This window comes from Ammospiza caudacuta, chromosome 7, assembly GCF_027887145.1.
Source record: "Ammospiza caudacuta isolate bAmmCau1 chromosome 7, bAmmCau1.pri, whole genome shotgun sequence".
In the NCBI taxonomy this organism is placed as follows: domain Eukaryota; kingdom Metazoa; phylum Chordata; class Aves; order Passeriformes; family Passerellidae; genus Ammospiza; species Ammospiza caudacuta.
In genome coordinates, this window is record NC_080599.1 from 315775 (window position 1) to 335636 (window position 19862).

Genomic DNA, 19862 nt, shown 5'->3' on the forward strand with positions numbered 1-19862 from the left:
CTCACATGCAGAACATAGAATGGATGCACTCGGGCCTGAATGGCACACCACAAAGTCTTCAATAAATGAAACAAAGCAGGATTATTGACCTCCTTCAAAACCGAATGACCCAACCGCTGTGCGATATCAGCCACATAGGCGGAATCCGTGACCAAGTTGAAAGGTTCCTGGGAAAATTTTTCAAATGCCATGACAGCAGCCCGCAGTTCAACCAATTGGGCTGACCCATTCTCATGGCCTTCCAGAACCTGCCATTCAGATCCATCCCTCCAGGTAACAATGGCCTTTCCTGTTCTCCCTGAACCGTCAGTGAAGACGGTGGGTCCTTGCACGGGTTCCTGACTATTCTTGGGCCGCAAAGAAATTTGTGTGGATTTTGCCATATGCAACAGCCTATGGCTGGGCAGATGATAAGTGATCTGCTCTGAAAAATTTTCCAGAGCACTCTGCAGGGACAGACTGTTTGCAAAGGTCCAGTCAAAATCCTCCCGTTGCACCGGGAGTATGATCTTTGCAGGATCCGCACCCATCAATTCCAAACACCGTTGTCGGCATTTGATTATCAAGCGAGCAATTAGCTCAAACAATGTAGTTGCCGTCTTCTGCGGCTGATGGGGCAGGAAGACCCATTCCAGAACGTGCAAGGAATCAGACCATTTGTCACTCCATTGACCAATAATACCTGTGGGATGCGAATCTGGAGTGGTGGTGAACACAGTGACATCAACGGAGGGATCAATGCGATAGACCTGACAAGCCGAAACGGCTTGCTGAACCACCTCCAATGCCTTACGCGCCTCAGGGGTCAGTGCGCGAGGCAACTTTAGATCAGAGTCTCCTTTCAACAAATCATACAGAGGAGACAGCTGTGCGTTGGTTAATCCCAGATACGGACGTAACCAGGTGATGACACCTATCAATTTCTGAGCATCGTTCAGTGTCTTCACAGAATGCACAAATTGCACCTCCTGGTGACGGATTGTCCGTTCCAGAATTTTTACCCCTAAGTACTTCCAAGGTGGTTTTTGTTGAACCTTTTCTGGAGCCACCTGCAGTCCATGAGCATGCAAAGCATCGAGCAACCGAGGCTGAATCCTCAGCAGCTCATCCTGGGTGGACGCGGCCACCAAAATGTCGTCCATATAATGATACAGACGCGCATCAGGGAACTGCTTGCGAACTCCAGACAAGGCACGGGCCACATACCACTGGCATATGGCAGGAGAATTACGCATGCCTTGAGGCAATGTCCTCCATTGATATCTCTGTGCGGGCTCAGCCTTGTTAATCGCTGGCACTGAGAAGGCAAATTTCGGTCTGTCATTGGGATGCAAAGGAATCGAAAAAAAACAATCCTTCAGATCCACAATGAGGACCGGCCAGCCTGCAGGAAGCATGGTAGGCGATGGCATGCCCGCCTGCAATGGTCCCATGCTTTCCATCACAGCATTGACCTTTCGAAGGTCTTGCAACAACCTCCATTTCCCACATTTCTTTTTTATACAGAAGACAGGAGTATTCCAAGGACTGTTGGAAGGCTCCAGATGACCCTGGTCCAACTGCTCCTGCACCAAATTCCGAAGGGTGACTAATTTATCATCAGGGAGGGGCCACTGCTTCTCCCAAACGGGTTTGTCCACCAGCTACCGTATAGGAGGCGTAGGACGCTCTGCGCCCTTCACTGCAGTTGCCCCCATCAAAAATCCGTCCCAATACGCACCCCCCAGGCAGACAGAACATCCCTCCCCCAGAGGTTGGCAGGAGTAGAAGTAACATGAGGCCTAACCCAGGCCATCTGTCCCTCTGGGTTCGTGATCAGCACAAGCTGCTGGGCCACGTAACATTGCGCCGTCCCTCCCAGGCCCGCGACAGACTTCCCCACTGGATCCAGGGGCCACTCCGAGGGCCAGGCGGCAAGGGAGAGAACAGTGATGTCAGCACCGCTGTCAAGAAGCCCACGGAGGTGGATTTCCGATGGTGTTGCACCAGGAACGGACAGGGTACACAGCATCTCGGGACGGTCCTTGGTGAGGACAGCAGTCTAGTGAACCTGAGGCGGCCCAGTGGATCCAAAACCACCAGCTCCACGTGACCAGTCAGCTGTCCTGCGAACAGAGGACTTAAAAGGCACAAGTTGAGCAAGCCATGTCCGTTTTGGAATTGTGACAGGGGGAGTGGGTGTGGAAACCATGGCACAAATCTGTCCTGTAAAATCTGCATCAATGAGCCCCAAGTGCACAATGATGCCCTGAAGGGTGACACTGGATCTCCCCATAAGGAGAGCACTCATGCCCCCACCCAAGGGACCAAAGGCATCCAGGGGAACCTTACGTATCTCAGACGAGTCTAAGACAATTGTTGCTGCAGTGCAGACATCCACGCCTGCTGATCCGCGGGTGCTGGCTGCAAGCCGGCAAAGGAGACCTCCATCGGCACCTGGGTCTGGAGAGAAGCTTGTGTCTGAGCGCACCCCTCCTGTGCGCTCCGCCTCACGTTTCCCGAACCCGGTAACGCCTGGCCATTAGCATGAACGGTTGCCTTACAAACGTTGGACATGTGATTCGGCCTACCACACTGACCGCACAAGAACATGGGGAATTTAACCTTCTGCACCTTCTTCCCCCGCTTCCTGCTAGTCTGCACATTCCCCTGCTGCAGCCACCCGCCCTGCGGTGCTACCCAGACAGGCTGCACAGCTGCAGCCACAGCGGCCAACTTCCGACGTGAGGGGATGATGTTCACACAGGCTTCTGCCATCTCCCAGATACTAGGATCACCAGGCATAGCGGCTATAACCTTATTACAAGCTTCATTACAATTGCACTTGACAAGGTTTGTAATTGTGACGTCCCTTGCCACAGGATCAGGCACCTGCCTCTCCACGGACGCAATCAACCTTGCCGCAAATACCATAAAAGGCTCATCATCCCCCTGGACAACGGTTGAAAATGGCTGCTTCGGAGCAGGCATTTCCAGGGTCTGCACAATCGCTCCCATGCCCAGCGTTTTACATTGCTGAAGCACAAGGGGCTCGTATCCTACCTGCCCGTGAACACTCTCATAACGCTCTGTCCCCATTAGCATGTCAACAACAACTCCACGCCTGGGGTCCTCCGGTGGCAGCGCAGCATTCCGCCTCATCGCTTGGGCCGCCAGACGAGCCCACTTGGTCTCAAAAACACCAAATTGCACAGGGTCAAAAAGAGAGTGTGCCACACAACGGACATCGTGAGGTGTCAGCGTGTCCTTAGCAAGTCTCCGAAGAATGTGCATAACCTCAGCAGACCCCAAACCATGCTGAGCAACCGCTTCACAGAGTTCCTTCTCCAGCTTACATGCAAGGGGTTCATAAGTGTTATGAGTGACGCCCCTGAGCACAGGGAAAGCCTGGGGAACCCCTGGCAAAGCCACCGCACCTGCTGCGTCCCCATCCTTGGGCCCCCCAGAGACAAGAGAGAGTGATTGACCGGAAGCCGGGGCAACACCACTCATCCCTGAGCCCTCTGCAGCACCGGCAGAGCCAAAGGAATCCGCCCGCCAACCCTGCAGATGCCGGGAGGAGACAAGTTCATTCGTCTCATCAGTCTTGGTTTTTGCCTCTGGCCAGAAACGTTCAGGGTACCTCGGATGTACGGTCACCTGGCACGCAGGAAGCGTCCAAAGACCTGACGAGAGAGCACCATGGCCCCGGGCACCCACCGGCGTCCCGCCGGCTGTGTCAGCAGCTGCACTAAAGGTAAACACCCCAGTCCTCTGCTGCGCTGCAGCTCCGGCAGGGGCCGCCTCGGCGGCCGCAGCTGCCGGCACGGCCCGCACATCTGGCACAGCGCGGGATGAGACCGGCGCGGGGCCCCCATCCCCCGATACGGGGGCTGGGTGGAATGCCGAGGGAGGCGCGGCCCGCGGAGCCGCGTCACTGCGGGGCGGCACAAAGGAGCCGGGCAAGCCCCCTATGAGAGCCCGCCCCAAGCCGCAAGGTCCCGCAGCGGGCACCGCCCCCACCGAGCGGAGAGGGACAGGCTGCCCGCCCACCGGAGTGGGGCCGGGCGGAGCACCGACCGACACCCCACCCCCGGCTGCCTTCACCGGCTGCGCATGCCCAGCAGGCTGCGCAGACCCAGAGGCGGGCAACGTCCCGCCCCCGACTGTCTCCACCGACTGCGCATGCCCAGCAGGCTGCTCAGACCCGGAGGAAGGCGAAATCGCCCCCCCCGCTGAGGAACCCGACTCGGGGGCGGGGGAACCCACCCCCACCTCGCTCAGGGGGAATGTGGTGGAAACACTGCATTTCGGACAACAGGTAGTCACTGCAGCAGCCTCAAGTCGGGGCGGAGGCTGACCCTTAAAGGCCGGGAAGGCACACAGAGAGGGCAACCCATCCCCCACCCCGCCACCCGCACAGGGCGAGGCGGGGCGAGGACAGCCCGCCGAATCCAGAGAGTCCCCCGGACCCGGGACCAGCTGGCTGTGAGCCCAATCCATCCCGGGCGGACAATGGCCACTCCCCAGCACACCGCTGTGGGGCGGGGAAGGGGACTCCACATCACACAGGAGCTCAATCTCCTCCCTATCCACATCTGAGGCAGGAGGACTTCCCTGGGAACTCCGAGGGGTACAAGAACCAGACCCTCGCCAAAGCTCCTCACATTTCTTCCACTGCAGCAGCAGCGATCCCACATCTACCGTACAATCATCAAAGAGGGCCTCCATGAGGTGGATTTCCAGGAGAGACCACTCCTGCCTATTAAAAGCTTTTACAGGATCCGAAAAAAAACCTCGCTCTCGGGCCCACAGAATCAATCTCTCAAAACCATCCCAGGAAACAGACACCTGTTTCAACTGCAGGACCTCCCTCCAGAGATCCAAAATGAGGGAATCATCCTGGAAAACCACAGAGGTTTCCATTGCACCAAGAACAACAGGCAAAGCACCAAAAGGAGGGGGGGGAATTCTCACCGCAACGCACTGTTCGTATCTCAGCCTAGGCTGCAATACACTTCGGCGGTCACCAGATGTCGCAGATCGACACGAAGGGACACAGGCACACACCACTTTCAGGTGAAAGGAAAAAAGGAAAGTTTTATTCTCTGACTCCACTATTTATAGTTTTACAAGGGTGACAGTGGATTGGAAGGTGACAGTACCACCTCTGCAATGCCACAGGTCAAACCAACAGTCCATCAAATCTCTCTTGCTCCAAAAGGAATGAAAAACAATGAGTTGTTTACAGAAAAAGTGTGTGGGAAAGTTCACTACAAGAATGTCAACATCAGAAGGCTTAGAAAATCCTAGAAAACCAGGGTGACAATGCTGGGAAAAGGATGAGCTAAACAAGATATCACAAATTCTAGACATGTTAACCGCAGATGTGCAAAGTGTCAACCATGCTGTTTTGCAAAATAGAGCTGCTGTAGATTTTTTGCTCTTAGCACAAGGGCATGGATGTGAAGAGTTTGAGGGAATGTGTTGTATGAATCTGTCTGATCATTCGGTGTCCATTCACACTAAGATAAAAGAACTGCAACAGGGACTTCACAGTCTCAAGGAAGAAGAAGGTTTAGGAATTGACGAATGGCTTAAAGGCTTAGGACTTGGGCCATGGCTGAGAAACCTTGTGATCTATGCTATAGGAATACTGGGTGTAATTTTACTGTTTTTGCTTATTTTGCCTTGTATTTTTAAATGTATTCAAAACATGGTCAGCCATACAATAGCAAAAACCTGGCAGACTAATCTCCTTGCTCAAGAAGAAAATGGGGGAAATGTGGAGAGATTTATTAATAGTTGGTTAGCTGAGAAAGGCCATACTGACATAATGCCACTGGTTAAGCTGAAAAGAGAAGTCAGCAGTCAGTGACGAATGACAGGCAAGGACAGAATGCCCTTGCCGCAACATGAGAATAGGGAAGAGAGATTCTTCCTGAGAATATGTAGAAAGTATCAAAAGTATAACCATAAGAATGCAGAAGTAGGCGTAGTTGCTGATATGTAACTAACCAATCCTGAGCTCAACTTTTGCAATATGTATGAAGTTCATTATGAACTGTATTTAACCTGCTGTACCGATCAATAAAATTAGACCTGTGATGATCTAATTCATGTCCGGGTCTCCTTCTGTCGACAGCTATATCCAGCCGCGGGGCATGACAGGAGTTGTAAGCAAAAATAAAATATGGCGCCAATGTAGGCACCGCCCCTAGTCCCAGAACCCTTGCGCTGATTGCTGCAGCTGCTGATGGGCGGTAGCATCAGCAAATGGGAAGCAGTGGAGGCGAGAACGACCAATTCACCCTCCTCCAGTCCATCCCAGTACAGACCGGTTCATCCTCAGCACAGCCCAGTACAACTCCAGTGCCCCTCCGGTCCCTCCCAGTACAGCCCAGTCCGTCCCAATACACCCAAGTTCATTCCCAGTCATTCCCAGTTCCAGTGTCATCCACAGGATGACCCAGTGTCACCAGTTTTCTCTGCAATGTCCCCAGTGTCACCAGTGAGTCCCAGTAGAACCCAGTGTCACTCCCAGTACGTCCCAGTGTCTCCCACACTGTTCCCAGTGATCCCCAGTATGTCCCAGTCCTCCCCAGTGTTTCCAAGGACAGTTTCATTTCTCACGGTGGCCGTGGCAGCCAAACCCAGCAGTGGGGTCAGTGCAGTGCCCATGCCCACAGCCCCTTGCGGTGGCCCAGTGCTGCTTGGGCTGATGATCCACCCTCACAGCTGGCCCAGGGCAGCTCTGCAGTGCTTTTGGTGGCACCCGGGGCTGGCACACACCTGAGCAGTGTGTCTGTTTGCACTGGGGAAACTCAGCAATTTCAGATTGCTTCAAAAAACCCCAAAAAGCGAAAACCCCTCTTAGACTGAGTGCAGCCAGCTCTGCAAGCACAGCAGGGCCCAGGGCAGTGAGGACAGATAGGATGGGGCTGGGCAATGTGGAGCAAGGTTGTCCACACTGGGTCAGAGCTCAAGGCACAGCTTCCGTGAGCAGGCCAGGACTGCTGAGGAGAGACCCTGGGTCAATATCAATCACAGAATGCTGCAATCACCTCTGCTCTAAAGAGAAATAAAATAAAATACATCCTTTAAAATAGGAACGTGTATTTCTTACAAGTTTTTTGAAATCTTTCTCCATAACTGGACTAGGAAAACTTTAATGATTCTCACAGGGCTTTGATGTTGTTTACATCAGACTCAGTCCCTGACAGAGTGTCTTCAGAAAATTTCTCAAGAACTCAAAGTTAAATGGAAACTCTGAAGTTTCTTTAAGTTGTTATGGGGTCCCACTGAGGAACACAACTCAAAAAGATCCTGTCCCTCCCTCCTTGCTCAGGGCTCTTGCCGGGATGGGCACTAGCATGTGGGAATGTGCAATGGCAAGGGCAGGAGCATGGGGCGGCCCCTGTCAGGCTGCTGAGCAGAGACAAGGAGGCAATGAGGCCCCAGCCCTGCAAGGGTCACTTGTCCCCTCGTGGCCTCAAGCCCAGGCCCAGCAGCCATGGCCAAAATGCTGCCCAAGTTGGCTCTGGTAGGGCTGTCTTGCAGCTGCTGCCCATCCCTGTGCCCTGTGCAGCCCAGGCTGTCCCACGGTGTCCCTGCCCTGGGCCTCTGTCCCTGCAGGCTGTCGGCATCCCCCGGCTGCCCCACCTGGCTGGGCCCTTCCTTTGCTGACACCTCTGCCTCCTGCCTGCCTCTGCCTGCCCACACAAAGCCTTGGGCTGCTCCAGGCTCCTGCTGGGGAAGTGCTGCACCACAGCCCTGCCCGGGCAGTGGAATTCCTTTCTCCTGGTGTCCAGTCTGGGCCTCCCCAGCTGTCCTTGGTGCTATTATGGCTTCTTCAGGATCATTCCCACTATGAAAAAAAAGCTCCTGCCTCTCTGAAACCACCCTTCCATCCCTCTCAGGCTGCTCCTATTCTACCCTCAGTCTGCACACCACTGAGCCCAGAGCCCTCAGCCTCTTCCAGCTGGTTTTGTCATGAGGCCTCCAAACCCCATCCTGGGAGATTTTTGTGTCTTCTCCAAGGTCTGTGAAAATGGAAAAATAGTGATCAAAGTTATTTTTTCCACAATCTTGCAATGACAGAACAAGGGCCAATATCTTTAAACTGAATCAGGGTGGATTTATATATCTTAGAAGTAGGAAATATTTTACAAGTATGAGGGTGGGTCGAAACTGCAGCTGATTTCCCAGAGAAGTGGATTCCCCATCCCAGGAATTGTCCAAGAGCAGGAACTTTGTGCAACCTGACCCAGTGAAACCCTCTCATCCCCAAGGACAGAATTCCTGTAGTGTGGGTTCTCTGATGTGCTGGGTGCCCTCGCAGCGCTTCTGGCCAGAATGTCTGCTGAGGGCAGCCATGCTGCTGCAGGGGCAGTGACCTCACAGCCATCACCATGGCAGCCCTGTCCCCTGGGCCTGGCTCTGCCCTTTCCTCTGCCCCTGCCTTGGTTCTGCTGCCATGAAGAGTTTTGTCATTAATATCTCTTCCCCAAGGTGCTGGGGCCAATGGCTTCCCAGTCAGGCTCCTGGAGCAGAAGCGGCTTTTCAGAGCCCAGCCAGGAATGAGCCCTGAGGCTGCAGCTCTGCAGTGGTGGCCACCAGGCCGGGCTGCTAAGGGAGGCTTCTGGCCATGGCCTGCAAGCAGCTGCTGCTGCCAAGGTGCCTTTGGTGCCTCAGGCTCTCCCTGGCACAGCTCCCAGCACGGCACTCTGCCCTTGTGCCCGAGCCCTTCCCTGTGCTGGGGCTGGCCTGGTGCTTTTCCTGCAGCGGGACCTGCCCTGCTGATGGCACAGGAAAGGCAGTTCCTGCTGGAGCAGGAGGCTCTGCTTGCAATGGGCTCCAACAACTCCAGCAGGGCCCTGTTGACTTCAAAACTGCTTCCTAGAGCACTTTATTCTAATATTAGTTATAGCTCCTGAACTGTGGAGTAAATGAATGTGGTTAAGTTCTTTCTTCTAATCATGATTAGAATCAATTAGAGGAATATTTATATGAATCTATCGGGTATCCCATCATTAATTCTGTGGGACAAATTGGGTTAAAGGTTCAATTCCACCTCTCAAGTCCTTTACACCTTTGACAAAGTCTGGGGCTGGGATTGGATCCAGTCACTTACAGTCTCCTCTCATTGAAGGAATTGTAGAAGTCTGGGGGCCCTGCAGGGGTTTGAGGATCCATGGTGGCTGTTCAGTGTCATTTCTCCACGTCATGATTTAGCAGGAGTTTTTCCAATAAAGAAATAAAGCTTTTGCCTGAAGCTCCCACTGTGCCCATGACAGGAACCCCTGTGAGTGTCTGGGACATCCCAGCTCTTTGGCAGCCTGGGGATTCCTGGGATGTCACTGTGGAGCCCCCGTGAGTGCCTGTGACAGATTGGTGCCTTTGCAGCACAAGGTGCCCTGGGATCTCACCATGCAATGGCTGTGACTGCCTCTGACCACAGGGCTCTTTACTCTCCCAGAAAGCCCTGGGAGGTCTCCATGGAGCCCCTGTCTGTGCCTGTGACATTCCAGCTCTGGAACAGCCTGGAGACTCTTGGAAAGTCCCCATGGAATCCCTCTGAGGGTCTGTGACAAATCTGATCTGTGGAAGGCAACCATCACCAGGACCCTGTTGCTATGGTCTGTTTCCAGGGAAACCATCACCAGCCCCCTGTTGCTAAGGTCAGTTTCCATGGCAACCATCACCAGCCCCCTGTTGCTATGGTCAGTCCCTTGGCAGCTCCATGGAGACCCCATGCCAGGGGTGGTTGCCATGGACACCAGTTAAGGTCTGCAGCCAGAGCCCGTTGCCATGGCAACCATTGGCAGCCCCATCCCCAGGCTCATGGGATCCGAGAACCACAGAATTGGCTGAGCTGGGAGGGACCCATCAGGATCCTCCAATCCAACTGCTGGCGGCCCTGCACAGGACACCCCAACAATGCCAGCCTGGGCCTGGCAGCGCTGTCCAAATGCTGCTGCAGCTCAGAGAGCCCTGGAGCTGGGACCCTTCCCTGGGGAGCCTGGGCAGGGCCCCAGCAGCCTCTGGGCAAAGACCTTTTCCTGACATCCAACCTGAGCCTGCCCCGACTCAGCTGCAGCCGTTCCCTCCACTCCTGTCCCTGGGCACCAGAGGGAAGAGGTTCCCACAGCCCCAGCCAGGGACCCGCTCCCAAGGCTGTTGGCATGGCCGCCAGGGCTGGGACCAGCTGGGATGCTCGGTTTCCACGGGCCGGGGTTCAGGAATGGGATTCCCCAATTTCCTGCTCCCGCTAAAACCACACTGCCCTCGCTGCCCTCCCACCTCTTGTGGAAAGAACAAAAGGCAAAGATCCCAGGCTGGGATAAGAACAATTTATTGGGAACAGCAGCAAGATAAGGAACAAACAAGAACAGAAATAATACTGGCAACAGAAGGGATAAAATAAAGGGAGAACTACAACATAACTGACTGTCTCTTCCCGGCCACAATTTTCCACTGCCTGGAAAGGACACCCTTCTTCTCAGGAGAGAGAGAGAGAGAGAGTCCCATTCCTGCCCCAGGCAATTTCCTGAGGTGGGAGAGAATATAATGACATGGTCATGCCACGACCCTCATGTGTTTTTTCAGAGCCACATCATGTCCATTGGCAGGGGCAGGAAAAGGTACAAGTGTTTTCCCAGACTGGATCATGGGGAATATGGATCACCAGGGCTCTGCTTAACATGGGTCCTCCATGGGGGTTGAAGCTGGAGCAGTGCACGAAGCTCATCCTGCACTTGGGGTATTGGCAGAGCTTATTTTACCAGTGCCTCCTTTGGTGACTGGTCAAGTGAGAGCTCCGGGCGAAGCTCTTCCCACACTTGGGACACTCATAGGGCCTCTTCCCAGTGTGGATGCGCCGGTGCCTGATGAGGTTGGACTTTTGCTTGAAGCCCTTCCCACAGTCAGGGCAGAGGAAAGGCCTCTCCTTGGTGTGAATCCGCTGGTGCTGGAGGAGATGGTAGCTAGTCCGAAACCTTTTCCCACACTCGGGACACTTGTAGGGCCTCTCCCCAGTGTGGATGCGTTGGTGGGTCACAAGGTTGGATCTGTAGCTGAAGCCCTTCCCACATTCTCCACACTCGTAGGGCCATTCCCCGGTGTGGATCATCTGGTGGCAGATCAGGGTGCTGCTCTGCCTGAAGCTCTTCCCACACTCCAAGCACTTGTGCGGCTTCTCCCCATCATGAAGCTGCTCCTGGGCCATCAGCTCCAAGAACTTGCTGAAGCTCTGTCCACCTTCATGGCTCTGGGTAAGTCTTTCCTCCTCAGAGTAACCTGGGCAGGGTTCTCTGGGGATTTTCCTGCAGGATCTCTGGGGATTTTCCTGCAGGATCTCTGGGGATTTTCCTCCCCATTAGTATTCTGCACTGTGGACTCCATCAAAACAGCCTCTTCCATGAGGTTCTGCCAAGGAGATTTTTCCTCCCTGGTCTCCATCATCAGCTTTTTGTCTAGGGAAGGAAGGGCAAGAAGATGGGATTTGCCTCCATTCCAGAAGGAAGGGGAAGGATATCCCCCCAGTGCATCCCCGGCAGGACGGTCTTGGCACCAAGGTTGTCCTGCAGCCGGGGGCTGTGCTGGGCTGGGAGATGGAGCAGGAGAGAGGGGGAAAGGGGCACTGATTTCCTCCTCACCTGCCTGGGTATCCCAGGGCTCCTTCCTCTTCCTCTCAGCCTCCTCCTCCATCCAATCAAGGTTTGGGAATGGGAAATCCTGTTCTGGGAAAAAAACAAAGGGCGCGCAAATTGTCTTTTGTTCCGGGATCTGTGCTGGGCTGGGAGATGGAGCAGGAGAGAGGGGGAAAGGGGCACTGACTTCCTCCTCACCTGCCTGGGTATCCCAAGGCTCCTTCCTCTTCCTCTCAGCCTCCTCCTCCATCCAATCAAGGTTTGGGAATGGGAAATCCTGTTCTGGGAAAAAAACAAAGGGTGCGCACATTGTCTTTTGTTCCGGGATCTGTGCTGGGCTGGGAGATGGAGCAGGAGAGAGGGGGAAAGGGGCACTGACTTCCTCCTCACCTGCCTGGGTATCCCAGGGCTCCTTCCTTTTCCTCAAAGCCTCCTCCTCCATCCAATCAAGGTTTGGGAATGGGAAATCCTGTTCTGGGAAGAAAACAAAGGGTGCGCACATTGTCTTTTGTTCCGGGATCTGTGCTGGGCTGGGAGATGGAGCAGGAGAGAGGGGGAAAGGGGCACTGACTTCCTCCTCACCTGCCTGGGTATCCCAAGGCTCCTTCCTCTTCCTCTCAGCCTCCTCCTCCATCCAATCAAGGTTTGGGAATGGGAAATCCTGTTCTGGGAAGAAAACAAAGGGTGTGCACATTGTCTTTTGTTCCGGGATCTGTGCTGGGCTGGGAGATGGAGCAGGAGAGAGGGGGAAAGGGGCACTGACTTCCTCCTCACCTGCCTGGGTATCCCAGGGCTCCTTCCTTTTCCTCAAAGCCTCCTCCTCTATCCAATCAAGATTTGGGAATGGGAAATCCTGTTCTGGGAAGAAAACAAAGGGTGCGCACATTGTCTTTTGTTCTGGTTTGAAGCCAAACTTGGGGGAGAGTCTAAGTCGGAGTTACAATTTAAGAAGAAAATTTAGATCAGGGCAATGCTACAGAAACACTGCCTCAAACTGACAGAGTCAGGATATAACCTGACACCCTGTTGGTCAGGTTGGTGGCAGCAGTCACATTAAATAGTGGCTTCAGTCCTGTTGGAGTGATCAACGTGATTCTGTCAGAGCAGTGATCCTGTAAAAGGGTCTGGTCTTCCTCTGAAGGTCCAGTGGTGGTTATGGAGATCTTTTCCTCTGGGAATCCAGTAGGCAAGCTGCTCCTGGTGTTGCGAGGCTCACCTTATATCCAGGTAGGAATGTTTGGTTCCTCCCCCTGGGCAGAGCATCCCACAATGGGATGATGGAATTTTATCAGTCCTGCAGTGACACTCAATGGCCCATTCACAGAAGATATCTCCCCTGGAGGGCGTTATCAGGGGTGAGTCATGCAAGAGATAAAGAACACTGCCCTGCCTTTTTATAGCAGTTGATGAAGATGGGGATTGAAAACATGCATTTGGTTACATCTTGCATGGCAACCTGAAACAGTGGGGTAATCTCTGCTCAGGGCGTGAATAACCCTCCCCTTACCCAAACTGGCTCAGCTGTAAAACCCCCACCCTGGGAAGGGCACACACACAGGGGACAACGTCACACTTGCCCTGCTCCAGGGGAGGTCTCTGTTCCTGTCACTCCCATGCTCTCTCCCCCTTCTCTCTTTCTTTCCATCTGTCTCTCTACCTCACATTTACTGTTCAATAAAATTCATTTTGGATTTGGTCTCGTTAGCACCTTAATTGGGGCAGAGGAATCTCTGTAACAATTTTCTTAACCATATTGCAATATTATTTGGGCACAGTGAGATCAAGGCGCTGTTCTCTGACTCCAAGTGCCTTTGACAACAGCATGGTTCCCTTCTCTGAGGAGGTTCTGGTTCTTTCTGGAAGAATCCTTGGAAACGTGGATGAGCTTCCTCTGAGAAACTTATGGGAGAACTGATGAAGAAAATAGGTGTTGTAGGTGGCCAGTGTAAAGAAAATATTTTGTTGTCCTTCCTCGAAAAGTTTGTTAAAATCGCTGGAGGAAAGGGAGCAAATGCTACCAGCCAGACTGACAAGGTTCATTCACCCCACAATGAGGAACACAAGGCTGCGGAAAGTCCCACAAGAACCCCCACTCAAGTAGCTAAATTCCAGGATAACTTCTGAATTCACAGGCTTGGGGGTTTGCCAAATGTGAGAATAATTTTTCTCTTCATCCCTGTCAGCTTTGTGACAGCTACACAGAGCTTTCCCTTCCTTTTCATAATCTGTATTGGGCTGAATTTCTACTTTGCTCTTATTGGAACCTACCAGCAGCTGAGCTGGAGCTGTTCAGGAACTGATCAAACTTGGAATTCCCACAAAATTGCTTCTATTTTTGGTCTATTCATGTTTGCAATTTATTTGTGTTTTCATCACATATGATTTGTGGGAAAAACAAGTATTCATCAAAGCGATTTATGCAGAGTCAGGTTTGATTTCTGCCAAGTTTATTTTGTCCAGTGCCCAGAGGAATCTCCCATCCTGTCTGCAGCTGCTCCCACAGGGATGTGAGGGCTGATCCCAGAGCTGCAGGGGTTACAGTCAGGGCTGCCCTCAGGGAATGCTCACCTCGTATTGAGGGGCAGTGTGGGAGTACCTGGATCTTGGAGCACCCAGCTGCCCCTCATGTTTGGAAGTGCCTGAGGAGGGCTGGGATGATGCCAGGGACATTCTGCAGTGACATCCCCCCTGTCCTGTTCTGGGTGAGCTCAGTCCCAAACCTGACCCTGACCCTTGTCTCAGTCTAATTCCATGTGGAGACACACTCACAGTTCTGTATTTAATCTCATCCCAGTGCCAGACTTGTCTAGCCCCAGACCCAATCCCAACCCCAGCCCTAAAGCCAATCCCATGTGTAGCCTTAACCCCAATCCCAGCTCTAATCCAAATGTCAGCCCCAACTCCAAGCCCAGCCCCAATTCCCGCCCCTTCCTAAATCCTCAGCCCCAAACCAAATCCCAGGTTCAGCCCTTCTGGGGCTTTGGGGGTGTCTCTGTCCCTCTGACCCCGATGATGTTTGGGTGAGGTCACACCAGGGCTGAGAGGGACAGAGACCTCACCGGCATCCCCAGGTGTGAGAAGGTGGGAGAGCCCCCCCAGCCCCGAGCACCCTCAGCAGTGAGAGGGACACAGAGCCCCTGGTCCCCAGCCCTGCACAGGCATTGCCTGAGGCCAGAGCGATGGAGAACCCCCGAGCATCCTCAGGGCGAGGGGACAGAGAGCCCCAAGCATTCCCTGAGAGAGAGACAGAGACTGCCCTGAGCACCCTTTTCAAGGAAGGACAACAAAATATTTTCTTTTTCACTGGTCAGTCAGAACAGCCATTTTCTTCATAATTTCTCCCCATAAGTTCCCCAGGAGGAAGGAGGGACAGTTTCCAAGTCCTTCCAAGTTTCCAAGAATTCTTCCAGAAAGAACCAGAACCTCCTCAGAGAAGGGAACCATGCTGTTGTCAAAGGCACTTGGAGTCAGAGAACAGCGCCTTGATCTCACTGTGCCCAAATAATATTGCAATATGGTTAAGAAAATTGTTACAGAGATTCCTCTGCCCCAATTAAGGTGCTAACGAGACCAAATCCAAAATGGATTTTATTGAACAGTAAATGTGAGGTAGAGAGACAGATGGAAAGAAAGAGAGAAGGGGGAGAGAGCATGGGAGTGACAGGAACAGAGACCTCCCCTGGAGCAGGGCAAGTGTGACGTTGTCCCCTGTGTGTGTGCCCTTCCCAGGGTGGGGGTTTTACAGCTGAGCCAGTTTGGGTAAGGGGAGGGTTATTCACGCCCTGAGCAGGGATTACCCCACTGTTTCAGGTTGCCATGCAAGATGTAACCAAATGCATGTTTTCAATCCCCATCTTCATCAACTGCTATAAAAAGGCAGGGCAGTGTTCTTTATCTCTTGCATGACTCACCCCTGATAACGCCCTCCAGGGGAGATATCTTCTGTGAATGGGCCATTGAGTGTCACTGCAGGACTGATAAAATTCCATCATCCCATTGTGGGATGCTCTGCCCAGGGGGAGGAACCAAACATTCCTACCTGGATATAAGGTGAGCCTCGCAACACCAGGAGCAGCTTGCCTACTGGATTCCCAGAGGAAAAGATCTCCATAACCACCTCTGGACCTTCAGAGGAAGACCAGACCCTTTTACAGGATCACTGCTCTGACAGAATCACGTTGATCACTCCAACAGGACTGAAGCCACTATTTAATGTGACTGCTGCCACCAACCTGACCAACAGGGTGTCAGGTTATATCCTGACTCTGTCAGTTTGAGGCAGTGTTTCTGTAGCATTGCCCTGATCTAAATTTTCTTCTTAAATTGTAACTCCGACTTAGACTCTCCCCCAAGTTTGGCTTCAAACCAGAACAAAAGACAATGTGCGCACCCTTTGTTTTCTTCCCAGAACAGGATTTCCCATTCCCAAATCTTGATTGGATAGAGGAGGAGGCTTTGAGGAAAAGGAAGGAGCCCTGGGATACCCAGGCAGGTGAGGAGGAAGTCAGTGCCCCTTTCCCCCTCTCTCCTGCTCCATCTCCCAGCCCAGCACAGATCCCGGAACAAAAGACAATGTGCACACCCTTTGTTTTCTTCCCAGAACAGGATTTCCCATTCCCAAACCTTGATTGGATGGAGGAGGAGGCTGAGAGGAAGAGGAAGGAGCCTTGGGATACCCAGGCAGGTGAGGAGGAAGTCAGTGCCCCTTTCCCCCTCTCTCCTGCTCCATCTCCCAGCCCAGCACAGATCCCGGAACAAAAGACAATGTGCGCACCCTTTGTTTTCTTCCCAGAACAGGATTTCCCATTCCCAAACCTTGATTGGATGGAGGAGGAGGCTTTGAGGAAAAGGAAGGAGCCCTGGGATACCCAGGCAGGTGAGGAGGAAGTCAGTGCCCCTTTCCCCCTCTCTCCTGCTCCATCTCCCAGCCCAGCACAGATCCCGGAACAAAAGACAATGTGCGCACCCTTTGTTTTTTTCCCAGAACAGGATTTCCCATTCCCAAACCTTGATTGGATGGAGGAGGAGGCTGAGAGGAAGAGGAAGGAGCCTTGGGATACCCAGGCAGGTGAGGAGGAAGTCAGTGCCCCTTTCCCCCTCTCTCCTGCTCCATCTCCCAGCCCAGCACAGATCCCGGAACAAAAGACAATTTGCGCGCCCTTTGTTTTTTTCCCAGAACAGGATTTCCCATTCCCAAACCTTGATTGGATGGAGGAGGAGGCTGAGAGGAAGAGGAAGGAGCCCTGGGATACCCAGGCAGGTGAGGAGGAAATCAGTGCCCCTTTCCCCCTCTCTCCTGCTCCATCTCCCAGCCCAGCACAGCCCCCGGCTGCAGGACAACCTTGGTGCCAAGACCGTCCTGCCGGGGATGCACTGGGGGGATATCCTTCCCCTTCCTTCTGGAATGGAGGCAAATCCCATCTTCTTGCCCTTCCTTCCCTAGACAAAAAGCTGATGATGGAGACCAGGGAGGAAAAATCTCCTTGGCAGAACCTCATGGAAGAGGCTGTTTTGATGGAGTCCACAGTGCAGAATACTAATGGGGAGGAAAATCCCCAGAGATCCTGCAGGAAGAGGGGCTCCAAACCCTGCCCAGGTTACTCTGAGGAGGAAAGACTTACCCAGAGCCATGAAGGTGGACAGAGCTTCAGCAAGTTCTTGGAGCTGATGGCCCAGGAGCAGCTTCATGATGGGGAGAAGCCGCACAAGTGCTTGGAGTGTGGGAAGAGCTTCAGGCAGAGCAGCACCCTGATCTGCCACCAGATGATCCACACCGGGGAATGGCCCTACGAGTGTGGAGAATGTGGGAAGGGCTTCAGCTACAGATCCAACCTTGTGACCCACCAACGCATCCACACTGGGGAGAGGCCCTACAAGTGTCCCGAGTGTGGGAAAAGGTTTCGGACTAGCTACCATCTCCTCCAGCACCAGCGGATTCACACCAAGGAGAGGCCTTTCCTCTGCCCTGACTGTGGGAAGGGCTTCAAGCAAAAGTCCAACCTCATCAGGCACCGGCGCATCCACACTGGGAAGAGGCCCTATGAGTGTCCCAAGTGTGGGAAGAGCTTCGCCCGGAGCTCTCACTTGACCAGTCACCAAAGGAGGCACTGGTAAAATAAGCTCTGCCAATACCCCAAGTGCAGGATGAGCTTCGTGCACTGCTCCAGCTTCAACCCCCATGGAGGACCCATGTTAAGCAGAGCCCTGGTGATCCATATTCCCCATGATCCAGTCTGGGAAAACACTTGTACCTTTTCCTGCCCCTGCCAATGGACATGATGTGGCTCTGAAAAAACACATGAGGGTCGTGGCATGACCATGTCATTATATTCTCTCCCACCTCAGGAAATTGCCTGGGGCAGGAATGGGACTCTCTCTCTCTCTCTCTCCTGAGAAGAAGGGTGTCCTTTCCAGGCAGTGGAAAATTGTGGCCGGGAAGAGACAGTCAGTTATGTTGTAGTTCTCCCTTTATTTTATCCCTTCTGTTGCCAGTATTATTTCTGTTCTTGTTTGTTCCTTATCTTGCTGCTGTTCCCAATAAATTGTTCTTATCCCAGCCTGGGATCTTTGCCTTTTGTTCTTTCCACAAGAGGTGGGAGGGCAGCGAGGGCAGTGTGGTTTTAGCGGGAGCAGGAAATTGGGGAATCCCATTCCTGAACCCCGGCCCGTGGAAACCGAGCATCCCAGCTGGTCCCAGCCCTGGCGGCCATGCCAACAGCCTTGGGAGCGGGTCCCTGGCTGGGGCTGTGGGAACCTCTTCCCTCTGGTGCCCAGGGACAGGAGTGGAGGGAACGGCTGCAGCTGAGTCGGGGCAGGCTCAGGTTGGATGTCAGGAAAAGGTCTTTGCCCAGAGGCTGCTGGGGCCCTGCCCAGGCTCCCCAGGGAAGGGTCCCAGCTCCAGGGCTCTCTGAGCTCCAGCAGTGTTTGGACAGTGCTGCCAGGCCCAGGCTGGCATTGTTGGGGTGTCCTGTGCAGGGCCGCCAGCAGTTGGATTGGAGGATCCTGATGGGTCCCTCCCAGCTCAGCCAATTCTGTGGTTCTCGGATCCCATGAGCCTGGGGATGGGGCTGCCAATGGTTGCCATGGCAACGGGCTCTGGCTGCAGACCTTAACTGGTGTCCATGGCAACCACCCCTGGCATGGGGTCTCCATGGAGCTGCCAAGGGACTGACCATAGCAACAGGGGGCTGGTGATGGTTGCCATGGAAACTGACCTTAGCAACAGGGGGCTGGTGATGGTTTCCCTGGAAACTGACCATAGCAACAGGGGGCTGCTGATGGTTGCCTTCCACAGATCAGATTTGTCACAGACCCTCAGAGGGATTCCATGGGGACTTTCCAAGAGTCTCCAGGCTGTTCCAGAGCTGGAATGTCACAGGCACAGACAGGGGCTCCATGGAGACCTCCCAGGGCTTTCTGGGAGAGTAAAGAGCCCTGTGGTCAGAGGCAGTCACAGCCATTCCATGGTGACATCCCAGGGCACCTTGTGCTGCAAAGGCACCAATCTGTCACAGGCACTCACGGGGGCTCCACAGTGACATCCCAGGAATCCCCAGGCTGCCAAAGAGCTGGGATGTCCCAGACACTCACAGGGGTTCCTGTCATGGGCACAGTGGGAGCTTCAGGCAAAAGCTTTATTTCTTTATTGGAAAAACTCCTGCTAAATCATGACGTGGAGAAATGACACTGAACAGCCACCATGGATCCTCAAACCCCTGCAGGGCCCCAAGACTTCTACAATTCCTTCAATGAGAGGAGACTGTAAGTGACTGGATCCAATCCCAGCCCCAGACTTTGTCAAAGGTGTAAAGGACTTGAGAGGTGGAATTGAACCTTTAACCCAATTTGTCCCACAGAATTAATGATGGGATACCCGATAGATTCATATAAATATTCCTCTAATTGATTCTAATCATGATTAGAAGAAAGAACTTAACCACATTCATTTACTCCACAGTTCAGGAGCTATAACTAATATTAGAATAAAGTGCTCTAGGAAGCAGTTTTGAAGTCAACAGGGCCCTGCTGGAGTTGTTGGAGCCCATTGCAAGCAGAGCCTCCTGCTCCAGCAGGAACTGCCTTTCCTGTGCCATCAGCAGGGCAGGTCCCGCTGCAGGAAAAGCACCAGGCCAGCCCCAGCACAGGGAAGGGCTCGGCACAAGGGCAGAGTGTTGTGCTGGGAGCTGTGCCAGGGAGAGCCTGAGGCACCAAAGGCACCTTGGCAGCAGCAGC

The 19862-nt window shown here is 53.4% G+C and overlaps 1 pseudogene; it reads right to left on the reverse strand.

Moving 5' to 3' along the window:
• Positions 1 to 10759: 10759 nt before the first annotated feature.
• The window catches only part of LOC131560141 (zinc finger protein 850-like), an 886257-nt pseudogene continuing 877154 nt past the window's right edge, over positions 10760 to 19862 (reverse strand).